Source organism: Triticum dicoccoides, chromosome 3B (genome assembly GCF_002162155.2).
Source record: "Triticum dicoccoides isolate Atlit2015 ecotype Zavitan chromosome 3B, WEW_v2.0, whole genome shotgun sequence".
Taxonomy (NCBI): domain Eukaryota; kingdom Viridiplantae; phylum Streptophyta; class Magnoliopsida; order Poales; family Poaceae; genus Triticum; species Triticum dicoccoides.
This window is the reverse complement of record NC_041385.1, coordinates 248,992,303-249,003,673: the sequence shown is the minus strand read 5'-3', so window position 1 is coordinate 249,003,673 and position 11,371 is coordinate 248,992,303.

Here is an 11,371-nt window from a genome sequence, read left to right as displayed (position 1 = left end):
ATATTTCAATACTTGGAAAGCACAAGTATAAAAAGCGATTATATCATAACCATTGTTTTACAAACGTTCATCTGAATGTGACATTTTTCGAGCACTGCGACTCTATTACACGAGCACCACGCATAACTTCCCCAAAATAGTGCTCGGCGGGTAACCGGCTTTCGTCCGAACCCTGGGTTGCTATAGCGGACGCATCCATCTCTGTCCAATGTGTCTTTACACGGGCAAGGGCCATCCGCGCACCCTCTATGCAGGCCGACCGCTTCATCTCCTTGATATGCGGCACTGCCCCAAGAAATTGCTGCAATAAGCCAAAATAGCTCGTCGCCTTGGGCCTCTCTGGCCAGACATGCGCCACGATATCCGTCATGGCAAGTCCGGACAGCCTATTCAGCTCAGCCCATTCGGCCAACCGATCGGTCAGCGGAAGTGAACGATCCGGACTATGGAATTGAGACCAAAATAGCTCTTCCATCTTGTGATCCTTCTGGCTTCGGAAGTGCACAACAGCATCTGCCGCACTCGCTGCTAAGTCCATATATGGATCCTCCGGACCCCACAGCTGGCCAAGCTGGACATACTTTGGATCCGTAAACCTGCGGCGTAGCAGAAAAGGCTTGCCAGCCACAATGTCTCCGGCCTGGCGCAGCTCCTCCTTCATAGCCCGCATTGCAGAACCGGCATCCTTGGCTTCGGCGGTGGCCTTCACCAGGTCTTCTCGCTCCGATAGGCGCTCCTTTTCAAGAGCCTCATTGCAGTCGGCAGCATCCTTCAATTTCACGGCCAATTCGGCCACCTCTTCCCTGCTTCGGCAGTGCGCAGCCCTTTCGGCTTCTAACTCCTCGGCCGCCCTCGAGGCAGCCGCGTTGCTTCTTCTGGCCTGCTCCTTGGCTTGAGCAAGTTCTGCCCGAAGGCTCTCCACAGCAGCAACACCATCTGCGTCATGCATAAATATCGTAAGAGGTGAGCTTTAGCTCCCTTAATAGGTGACTGCGGAGAATTAATTTACCTTGCGACTCGTCAAGTCGCTTGTTGACTAGAGCGATGTCCGCATCCGCTACATCGAGTTGCCGCATTAATTCGGCAACACCATCAGTCCGGCTAGCCCCCGGACTATCCGCCACCTGCATAGAAAAGGCGGCACTCAGTACCTGCGATTTTGATCCTCGTCACGTTGTCGCTTTCGACAACCTACCGAGTCTCAGGGGCTACTATCTACACAGGGCGCACTTTCATGTGCAAAACTGTCAAAAAGGCGCGTCATTTTTACGTACCTCAAACCCCGCCAGCAAACTCCTGATGGCATTGTGCAATCCGCTTTCGGCGGTCGAAATCCTTCCGATCACCATGCTCATCAATGCACGGTGATCTTCTGAGACGGACGCCCTCTCAAGCAGATCCTTCAGCTCCCCCGGCCGAACACTAGTCGGCGCCGAACTCTTCGGCTCTGCCGGGCTCGGGGACGCCCTCCGTGACGACAATTCAGGCTCGTCCGCTCTATCCGGCGACGCAGCAGACGGAGGCGTCTCGCTCTCCATCATCTCCGGACGAAGATCCCCCAAAGACGAGCTCATCTGAGAAGGTTGCAGATCCGAACTACAAGGTAAAATTTCGGTTATCCTCAGAAGCACAAATAGGGATGTTTTTCATTAATGAATTCCCCTTTTTTTACTCACGGCTCGCTAGAGGGCTGATCCTTAAGAGAAGACTGTGCGGCCGGGGTCTCCCCGGACGCAGGACCCTCCGGCGAAGATTTCTTACCCCGCTTAGGGGCTTTGGCCTCCGGGTCTTCGGAGGCGGTCCTCTTCTCCCCCTGGAGGGAGGGATTCTCAATCCCCCCTTCTTCAAGCGCCCCCTTGGGCGGGGCGGTAGCTCCTCTGTTCTCCCCCTCGCCTTCTTCTGAAGGCGCAACCTCCAACATTCTGACCAGCACGGACTCCAGTGCGGTCTCGGGGAGGGGGGCCGGACACCGTATTAGCTTCGCTTGTGCTATCCACTCCTGCTGAAGGATAATGGGTTAAAAGGCGAATTGAAGAAAGGCGAACAAATGATACGTCCGAACACTAAAGCTACTTACTTGAGTATCCGGGCGGTTGCAGCTTAGGCCGGCATCCTCGGTTAATTCCGGACACGCCACTTGCGGTCCGAAGAACAACCGGTACATCTCCACGGGTGTCGTACCCATGAAGTGTTGGAGAGTCTGTGGTCCCTCCGGATTGAACTCCCATAGCCGGAGAGGACGGCGTTTGCAGGGCAGGAGACGCCTAATTAGCATAACCTGCACCACCACGATCAGATCGATCTCCCTCGCCTGGAGGTCTCGAATCCGGCCCTGCAATAGGGGCACGTCTTTTGACGGCCCCCAATTGAGCCCTTGGTTGACCCACGACATCAACCGTCGTGGAGGTCCCGAGCGGAACGGAGGCGGCGGCTTCTGCCTGCTGCCCCTCGGAGCGGTGATATAGAACCACTCCTGCTGCCATAAGCCGAGCTCCTCTTGGAAGGAGCCCTCAGGCCACGGGGCATCGGCCCTCCTGCTTACGGTCGCCCCGCCGCATTCAGCTTGACGCCCCCTGACCATCTTCGGCTCCACATTGAAGGTCTTCAGCCACAGGCCGAAGTGGGGGGTGACGCGGAGGAAGGCTTCGCAGACAACGATGAATGCGGAGATATGGAGGATGGACTCCGGAGCCAAGTCGTGGAATTCCAACCCGTAGTAGAACATGAGCCCTCTCACAAAAGGATCCGTCGGGAAGCCTAAACCTCGACGGAGGTGGGATACAAAGACGACATACTCGCCGGGCTCGGGGGTGGGGATGACCTGCCCTTCGGCAGGCAACCTGTGCGAAATCTCGTAGGACAGGTACTTGGCCTCTCGCAGCTTTAGCACGTCCTCCTCCGTAACGGAGGAGGGCATCCACCGGCCATGAAGGTCGGAGCCGGACATTGTTGAAGGTCCGAAGCGCTCGAATCTGGGGCTCTGAGTGTTTGGAACTTGGAGCAAGAAGAGGATTCGATGGAAGATTGAAGAGAAGAAACAAGCCTTGGTCCTATTATAAAGAGGGGGAATACCAAGAGCTGTCTCCGTGACCTTTCGGGATTCGCCTTCGATAGAGGAGGCATGGCGACGGGCGCGGTTGGGTTACCCATGCCTGTATTGATGAGAATCCCGGAATAAGGGGAACACGATCTCTGCTTCGACTAGACGTGCCAAGGAAACCGCTTCGCTAAACGCGCTGAGGTGGTATAATAAAAAACGATTCAAGTAAAGGCCTGGTAGCGGCATGATGTCACGCCACAAAATACGTCAGCAGATTGAACTTGTGTACATTTTATTCTCTCTACGGTGGAATGTGGAATTTATTTTGCAGAGCCGGACACTATCCGGGTGTTCACAATCTTCTCTGGATTATTCAAGGGAGGAACCCGCCTTGCAATGCCAAACATTATGCGCGCCGGACTCATCGTCATTGAAGCCAGGTTCAGGGGCTACTGAGGGAGTCATGGACTAGGGGGTGTCCGGACAGCCGGACTATCATCGTCCGCCGGACTCCAAGACTACGAAGATACAAGATTGAAGACTCCGTCCCGTGTCCAGATGGGACTTTCCTTGGCATGGAAGGCAAGCTTGGCGATACGGATATGTAGATCTCCTACCATTGTAACCGACTCTGTGTAACCCTAGCCCTCTCCGGTGTCTATATAAACCGGGGGGCTTTAGTCCGTAGGACATAACCTCCATTACAACATTCATACCATAGGCTAGCTTTTAGGGTTTAGCCTCCTTGATCTCGTGGTAGATCTACTCTTGTACCACCCATATCATCAATATTAATCAAGCAGGACGTAGGGTTTTACCTCCATCAAGAGGGCCCGAACCTGGGTAAAACATCGTGTCCCTCGTCTCCTGTTACCATCCGCCTAGACGCACAGTTCGGGACCCCCTACCCGAGATCCGCCGGTTTTGACACCGACACCCACACTTGGCTCAACCTTATTGGCATGCCAACATCTTACACTTTTACTATACATCGCATACTAACGTTGTAATCTCCTATGAGTTTTCTTTTTCCACATACAACGTTCGCGCGATACCCTTCCAAGATACGGCACAACGGAGACAAAGGCGCAGATGTGCAGCAGGGCCCCGTTCAACAGGTTTCTTTTTAGATTAAGCCCCTGTGTAAACCTTTTCTATTGCCTCTTGTTGCTTAACCATCCCACGGGCTCCATACCCACAGAGGATACTGCCGTTTTTGGCATTTCGCCATGACATATTAACGCACGTACCTAGAAACATAGGGTTTATAATGAATGGGCATTCCTGAGCCCATCATCTGTTATAAAGTCCGAATACCTTCGGGAGTGTTCGGCGTCACGAGTTAGGCCTTATATGCATCAACTCCGAATCATGTCTTTGGTCAAATGTTGGGTTTTCCCGGCTCCTGGGTTTGCCGCCTTACGTTCCGTTATTATCGGCTAAGGTGGCTAAAGGAGAACTACTGCGATTGTGCCCTGGTTATTCCGGATGAACAACTCAGTAGAGAAAGCCAAAAACTGACTATCATGATGCAGCGAAGACTGTTCAACCACTCGATGACTCACCCGAATCTTTAGGATTCCTCCGCATTAACGAAGGGCCATTTCCCGATCATGTACATACGCGCCCGTATTCGGATGCACGCAAAAGTAACATGGGCTACATAGTAGCCCCAATGTTAGACTCCCACGGCTAAGCGAAAGTGTTACAACTATATAGTCCGGTTGCCTAGTTCGATGTGCGATCACCTCCTTAATGGACCAAGACGTTGGATCAAGTGTGATTAAGCATATTTTTTCGCGAACACACCCGCATTGTATGCGTGGGGGCTGAAGCCAACGACTGCTAACTTTCGGATTACATATTTATATATACATATATATAAATGACCGCACAGGGGACATAATCATATTCTCAAGCAATAGTATAAATATAGCCTCATAATCAAAATAAACATTGTTTTTACAATGATTTAGTTCATCATTCGAACAAGACATTCTTCGAGCATTGCGCCTCTATTAGGCGGGCACCTTCTGTGACCTGCGCCAAGTAGTGCTCGGCCGGATATTGGCCCCCCACCAGATCCTGGGCCGCTATAATGGTGGCATCCATATCCGTCCAATAGGCCTTAACGCGGGCAAGAGCCATCCGTGCACCCTCTATACACGCCGACCTCCTCATGGCATCGATCCGAGGCATGGCCCCAAGGAACTGCTGCACCAAACCAAAATAACTGTCCGGCTTAGGCCCCTTTGGCCAAAGATGGTCTATTATAGACCGCATTACAAGCCCGGACAGCCTGTGAAGCTCCGCTACAGCAGCCATCTTGTCACTTAACGGCAGCGGGCGAATGGGAGCATGGAATTGCGACCAGAAAAGCTTCTCCACTTCCTTGTCACCTTGATCTTTGAAGAACTCGGCAGCGTTAGCCGTACTCTTCGCCAAATCCGCATATGCGTCCGCAGGACTCCAGCGTCCATCCAGGGGAGCGTACTTCGGATCGAAAAATTTCGTCCGCAGCAAATAGGAGCCCCCAGCCACGATTTTACCGGCCTGTTGAAGCTCCTCCCGCGCACCCCTGAGCTCGGTCTGTATTTCCTTGGTGGCATTAAGTGCCTTGTTCAGGTTGGCCGAACTATCCTCATGCTCCTTTTTAAGGAGCTCATACCGGTCAGCGGCACTTTTTAACTCAACAGCCATTTCGGCTATCTTTTCCTCGCTTCGGCGATGAGCAGCCTGTTCGGCCCACAATTCCTCGGCCGCCTTTAGGGCATCCGCATTGCTCACCCAAGCTTGTTCCTTGGCTTGAGCAAGTTCCGCCCTCAGGGCCTCCATGGCAGCAGCACCATCTGCAGTCCAAACATATTACATCAATATCATGCCACCTTCATATTTTCCTATACAAGGGAAGGCATGACACATACCTTGTGATTTGTCCAGCCGCTCATTCACCAGCGTGATATCGGCATCAATCGATCCAATTTTCCTCGCTAGTTCGGCAACTTCAACTGACTGGCCGGCGTCCGGACCCACAGGTACCTGCACATATTTATAGCTCAATCATTGGTTTATGATCCCCCGTTTGCCGCCTAGGGTGGGCAACCAGAGTCTCAGGGGCTACTATCTATATGGAGCACACCTAGCGCGTGCCTCATAGCCAAAGAAATAGTGTATTCTTCATTACATACCTCAAAGCCTCTGAGCAGGCTTGTGAATGCTTCATTCAAACCGCTTGTAGCGGATGAAATTTTCTTGAGCACCACGCTCATTAATGAGTGGTGCTCCTCCGAGAGCGCAGCTCGCTCCAATAAGCCTGTCAGTACATCCGGCCGGATATTGAACTACGCCAGACCCTTCCCATCACCCTTCCCGTGAGCCAAACGCTCCGGACTCAGGGCGGCTGACGTATTGGCTTCCGGCTTCGGCAGATCCGGACTCCTCCGTGACGACACCTCGGTGTCACCCGCTTCATGAGTCGGAGAGGCGGGTGGGGTCTCGCTTTCCATCATCTCCGGAGGAAGGTCCCCCGAAGACAAACCCTGTTGAGAAGAGCTGCTGGCCGGACTGCAAAAAGTTGAATCTTGGTTATTAATCTAGGAGAAACACCGTACCTTCGAATTGTAGATTGACTTACAGCTCGGTGGAGGGCCCGTTGGTGGGCATGACGCGGTGAGGGTGCCCATCGGGGCAAGGCCCCCTGGGGATGCCTTTTTCCCTGGTTTGGGCATCTCTGCCTCCAAGTCTTCGGAGGCAGCCCTCTTCTTCCTGCGCGGGGAGGAGACCTTAGCCTCCCTTTCCCGACTATCCTCCTTAGGGGAGGTAACAATTCCCCCAGTTCGGATGCGTAGTGTGTGGAGTTCGGTTTCTTTGTTCTTCCCCTTGTCTTTCCCCGAGGGCATCCTGTTGAGTACCCGGTCAAGCATCTTGGCCATGGTGGGACCAGGCGAACCTTCGGGAAGTGGCGCCGGATACCTGATTCTCTCCGCCTTGCTGAGCCATTCCTAGCCACGGATGATTTTCAAAATAAACAACTATGACAAACTCAAAACAAAGTGTCCGGTGTCAAGATTACTTACTTGGGTATCTAGGCGATTGCAGTTTAGGCCCGCATCCTCGGTGGTGTACGGACACTCTACTTTCTGTCCGAAGAATAATTTGCACATCTCTCCGAGCTTCAAGCCGAAGAAGTGCTTGACAGTCCGCGGACCCTCCGGATTGAACTCCCACATCCGGAGAGGCCGGCGTTGGCACGGCAACATCCGTCGGATTAACATCACTTGCATTATGCTGACAAGGTTAATGTCCCTCTCAAGAAGCTCCCGGATGTGATTCTACAGTACTGGTACATCACCAGCGGGCCCCCAATTCCGCCCTACATCGGTCCAAGACGCTAGTTGTGACAGATGGCCCGAGCGGAACTCGGGAGCAGCCACCCACTTTGTGCCTCTGGGAGCCGTGACATAAAACCACCTCCGTTGCCATACGTCGGATACTTTTGGGAAAGAACCCTCCGGCCATGGGGCTTCAGCATTCCTGCTTATTACGGCAGCTCCACACTCCGCATGTCGCCCCTCGATCATCTTCGGCTTCACGTTGAAGGTCTTAAGCCATAAGCCGAAGTGTGGGGTGACGTGGAGAAAAGCCTTGCACACGATAATGAACAACGAGATATGGAGGATGGCGTCTGGAGCCAGATCATGAAAATCCAACTCATAGTAGAACATGAGCCCCCTCACAAAGGGGTCGAGGGTGAAGCCCAAGCCGCGGAGGAAGTGTGGGGCAAAAACGACGCACTCATTAGGCTCCGGTGTGGGGATGACCTGCCCTGGAGCAAGAAGCCTGTGTTGGATGTCGGCGGTCAGGTATCCGACCTCCCTAAGCTTCGCAATGTCTTCCTTTTGAATCGAGGAGGCCACCCATCGGCCTTGAGGGACGGATCCGGACATATTGGAGGATCTGGGGTGTTGAAGCTTGGGTTTCGGGTGTTAGAACTTGAGGTGCGACAAGGCGCGGGGAAGGTGGAAAAGAGGCATAGGCCTCGACCCCTTTATAAAGAGGGTGAATATCAAGAGTCCTCGGTGTGACCGTTTGAGGCTTATCTAAAAACACACGGAGTTATACCAACGGCCGTCGTGGGGTCACACACACACCCATATTAATGGAAAATCCTATAATAAGAGGAACACGAGCTCTGCCTCGATGGGATGTGCCAATAAAATGCCTCGTAACACGAGTCATTGTGGGGTAAGAAACGCCGGTTCACGTTGGACCAGGCCACGATGCACGGGCACGAGGCACGAAGATTGCCAGCAAATCAGATTTATGCCATGTGAAGATCATCTTGCAGATCTGGACACGGTCTACGTGTTCAATAATTACTTTGGAGTATTCGGAGAAGGAACCCGCCTTGCAATGCCGAAGACAATACAGCACGCCGGACTCATCGTCATTGAAGCCTGGGTCAGGGGCTACTAAGGGAATCCTGGATTAGGGGGTATCCGGACAGCCGAACTGTGTACAACGTCCGGACTATTGAAGCGTGAAGATACAAGACTCAAGACTTCGGCCCGTGTCCGGATGGGACTCTCCTTGGCGTGGAAGGCAAGCTTGGCAATCCGGATATTGTGTTTCCTTTCTTGTAACCGACTCCATGTAAACCCTAGCCCTCTCTGGTGTCTATATAAACCGGAGAGGTTGATCCTTAGAAGGCTGATCACAATTACAATCATACCATCATAGGCTAGCTCTTAGGGTTTAGCCTCTACGATCTCGTGGTAGATCTACTCTTGTACTACCCATATCTTCAATATTAATCAAGCAGGAAGTAGGGTTTTACCTCCATAGAGAGGGCCCAAACCTGGGTAAACATATGTGTCCCTTGCTTCCTGTTACCATCAGTCTTGACGCACAGATCGGGACCCCCTACCCGAGATCCGCCGGTTTTGACACCGACACCCGCATCGTAAGTGGCTAATCCGGCTCGGACGGGGACAAGATATGTAGGCGGGAGAAACCCCTGGGTCTAAAACTCCACCAACTAGCCGTGGGATACGGTGCAATTCACCCAATCACCTGGCTTAGCGTTATGGGAGCGAGAGGAGGAGCTGAGGTGGCCGGCCATGATGGGATGGTTTTTTCAGGCGTGCTCTGATGAATCCTCGCTTGGGGAAGGTGGTGTGATTTGGATCTGAGGATCCACGTCTCTTTAATAGATGATCTACTCACATGGTCAGGGTGGCAAATGTAAAAATGCCCCGACTTCTCGCATTCGCTCGACACATGGAGACTGCCATTATTAGGGTACAGAAGCCAAGGAGTGCAACATTAAACGGGAAGCCGAACACTGCTCGTTACAACATGTACTCAGGGATTTGGAGAAGAACCCGCCTTGCAATGCCGAAGACAATCTGCGCGCCGGACTCATCGTCATTGAAGCCTGGTTCAGGGGCTACTGAGGGAGTCCTGGATTAGGGGGTCCTCGGACAGCCGGACTATGTACTTGTGCCAGACTGTTGGACTATGAAGATACAAGATTGAAGACTTCGTCCCGTGTCCGGGTGGGACTCTCCTTTGCGTAGAAGGCAAGCTTGGCAATTTGGATATGTAGATTTCCCTCTCTGTAACCGACTCTGTGTAACCCTAGCCCCCTCCAGTGTCTATATAAACCGGAGGGTTTAGTCCATAGGACGAGAACAATCATACTCATAGGCTAGCTTCTATGGTTTAGCCTCTACGATCTCGTGGTAGATCAACTCTTGTAATACTCATATCATCAAGATCAATCAAGCAGGAAGTAGGGTATTACCTCCATAGAGAGGGCCTGAACCTGGGTAAACATTGTGTCCCCCGCCTCCTATTACCATTAGCCTTAGACGCACAGTTCGGGACCCCCTACCCGAGATCCGCCGGTTTTGACACTGACAGCCACCGCCAACCCTTGCCGGTCTGCCCGTTCCTCCTAGCTTAGATGATAAAGTTCATGTTACCCAGCGATTCCCATACTGTCGCCCCACTCCCCCTGAGTTTTTAGATGAGGCCTGCGGTGTCCCTCCCCGCCAGATCCACATCCCCTACTCCAGAATGTCGCAGCCTTAGCTCGACCACGTATCCCGGGGAGCCCGACGTGCGTTCGGCCAAGAAGAGGTTTATCATAGCCTCTCTGGCGAACGTTGGCGAGGCGGCTGCCATTTGCCCTGACCTGTCAATCTGGAAGCAACACATCACCGCGGAAGCCGGCGAAGACGTTGACTATGTTGCCATGCCGAAGGCTTCATGTCAGCGGGCTAGCGTATTACTGTATCTCGGGAAAGTTGGCTACGACATCAAGCTCGTCCACACCGACGGCTTCACGTGGGCCATGTCACAGGTTAAGTGGACCATCCCCAACCCCTCTAGTTCAACCGCCGTCGATCTCTTTGACGGCCCTGCCGCTGATCTCCTCCGCCAAGCGGTCAACGATTTGCGAGCTTTATATGCCATCAAGCCCATTTTGTCACTTCTGAAGGACACGTTCTACGGCGGAGGCTTGGGATCCTCAATTGCCAAGTCAGATCTCATCGACCACGACCACGACCATGAGGAGGGCACCCACGAAGGTTCTTCCAAGGTGAAACAGCCCATCTGTGACATCAGAGAGTGCACCATGGGTCTGTGCTCTTCCAACTGGAAGGATCCCGTCCATGAAATGTGAGGCAACATTCTATCAGCAAATCTTACCTTTTCTAGCTTGCCAACCCGTACCCTTTGTTGTAGTAGCATTTGACGTGCGGTGCTTTAACTGCGTCGTGTTTAATTATTTCAGTTATGCAAAAATGTATTGTTCAATAGGTCTATGTGATGTTTAAGTATGAATTGTCCACTTCAGTTTGATGAATGGCTATATTTGGTTGTTTATAGTGAGTAGATGCCTTGTTTATCTGTATTTGGTTGTTAGGTTGGTTGGAATGAGCATTTTTCTAGTTATCGAGCAGATGTCTTGTTTATCTATATTTGGTTCTTAGTTTGGTTGCAGTGAGCATTTGTCCAGTTATCAAGCAGATGCCTTGTTTATCTATATTTGGTTGTTAGGTTGCTTTTTTAGCATTTGTCCAGTTATCAAGCAGATGCCTTGTTTATCTGCATTTGGTTGTTAGGTTGCTTTTTTTAGCATTTGTCCAGTTATCAAGCAGATGCCTTGTTTATCTGTATTTGGTTGTTAGGTTGCTTTTTTTAGCATTTTTCTAGTTATCAAGCAGATGCGTTGTTTATCTTGATCTGCTTGTTAGGTTGGTTGCGGTGAGCATTTGTCCAGTTTTCAAGCGTATACCCTATTTATCTGTATTTGCTTGTTAG